Source organism: Mirounga leonina, unplaced genomic scaffold (assembly GCF_011800145.1).
Source record: "Mirounga leonina isolate KUSES-001 unplaced genomic scaffold, KU_Mleo_1.0 Mir_101608, whole genome shotgun sequence".
NCBI lineage: Eukaryota > Metazoa > Chordata > Mammalia > Carnivora > Phocidae > Mirounga > Mirounga leonina.
This window is the reverse complement of record NW_023270163.1, coordinates 1,475,757-1,477,914: the sequence shown is the minus strand read 5'-3', so window position 1 is coordinate 1,477,914 and position 2,158 is coordinate 1,475,757.

Genomic DNA, 2,158 nt, shown 5'->3' with positions numbered 1-2,158 from the left:
CAGGGAAATACAAATCAAAACCATAATGAGATACCACCTCACACCAATCAGAATAGCTAAAGTTGACGAGTCAGGAAACAAGAAATGTTGGCAAGGATGAGGAGAAAGGGTAACCCCCTTATTCTTCTGATGGGAATGTAAGCTGGTACACCCATTCTGGAAAACAGTATGGAGGTTCCTCAAAAAGTTGAAAATAGAGCTACCCTATGACCCAGCAATTGCACTACTGGGTATTTACCCCAAAGATAGAAATGTAGTGACCCAAAGGGGCACCTGCACCCCAATGTTTATAGCGGCAATGTCCACAATAGCCAAACTATGGAAAGAGCCCAGATGTCTATCAACAGATGCATGGCTAAAGAAGATGTGGTATATATATATATATACAATGGAATACTACTCAGCCATCAAAAAATGAAATCTTGCCATTTGCAACAATGTGGATGGAACTAGAGGGTATTATGCTAAGTGAAATAAGTCAATCAGAGAAAGACAATTATCATATGATCTCACTCATGTGTGGAATTTAAGAAACAAAACAGGGTCATAAGGGAAGAGAGGAAAAAATAAAACAAGATGAAATCAGAGATTGAGACAAAACATAAGAGACTCTTAATCATAGGAAACAAACTGAGGGTTACTGGAGGGGAGGGAGTAGGGGGATGGGGTAACTGGGTGATGGATATTAAGGATGGCATGTGATGTAATGAGCACTGGGTATTATATAAGACTGATGAATCACAGACCTCTACCTCTGAAACTAATAATACACTATATGTTAATTAATTGAATTTAAATAAAAAAATTAAAAAATGGAATATGAACAATTATCCATGTGGTATAAGTTCAGAGGGAATGAATGTGATTCCAAACACCTTTATCAGCTGGACTTCCCAAGCCTAAAAAATATTCCATTAAAACCATTGGTGGCAAATAAGTTTCATTTTAAACACCAGTTCTGATTAGTTAACAGTCACTGCCTGAATCAGCGTGTTGAGAAAGATTCTGAGGAGGGTGCTTCCTGCCTTAGCAGGAGAGTCTTATGATCAATCAGTGATGACTACTATGGATGTGGGAGGGAAGAGTGGTGGCATAAGTGCCAAGTTTCTCCCATTATGGAATTAGACATATGTTACCTTGATTTAAGTGAAGTTAGCTTCAGCTGTTAATAGTCCAGCTCCTTGGGAGGAGGCCTACATTCAGCCTCATCAGTTCTTGCACCTCATTCTGTGAGGAAGTTAATGCAATCTTATCCTAAGAGAAGTATTTGTTTGTCAGAAGAGAAAGGAGATGGTGGGAGCACTGCATTCATGGGGAAGGAAAGCAGTGTGGAGAATGGTGGGAAAGGCCAGGCACATAATCAAACTTTGTTCATTTCGTGCATGTGTCCAGAGAGGCATTGTTTAAAATCACCAAAGGTTAATCACAAAGCTTTCTTGAATGGCCTCATTGTTGGTGCATTGGTGGTATTTAGTGTTATGCAGGTACCTACAGTCTTATTAAAATAAAAATTGGAATGAATTAGAATTCATTTCCATTTGAGCAATAAAATTGCTCTGTAGTCTTTGCTAGAATCAGCAGGAATTAACAGTGGTAGCTTGCTAGAAGAAAATTATAAAATCATGTCTACATTTTCATGAGATAGGGCAGAGAAATAAGAAATCTATTCTAGGTGGAAAGGGCAAAAAATGAGTTTAAGCAACATTAGTTAGCCTCCATCAGTGAGCACCTCAATGGCAGTCCAGGAGAAAAAAGGTAAGGTGGCTTAAGGGGGAAGATAAAGATAGTGACTGGGGATCAGTATAAAAGCAAATATCTAAGTAAGAGCCAAACAAGGACCAGAAATTAAACTGTATCCTACTAACTTTTATTTAAACTAAGGCCTGACAAACTGGATACTACCAGTTTAGCCAACTTTGTCCACTTACCTATTGCTTTAGTCAAAAAGCTGGTTGGACTGATATTTTCCATGAGCTGATGGATTTGGCTGAATGTTACATTTGCCTGAATTTCATACCAGCACAGTTTAGTTCACATTGTAAATCTTAATTTGTTGCTTGTCTTGATTTTCTACCACTAATAGGTTCTACATATCTGAAAATTATGTTTTCAATATCATCATTCAAATAATTCATGTAAGCAAAATTAAACTTGATAT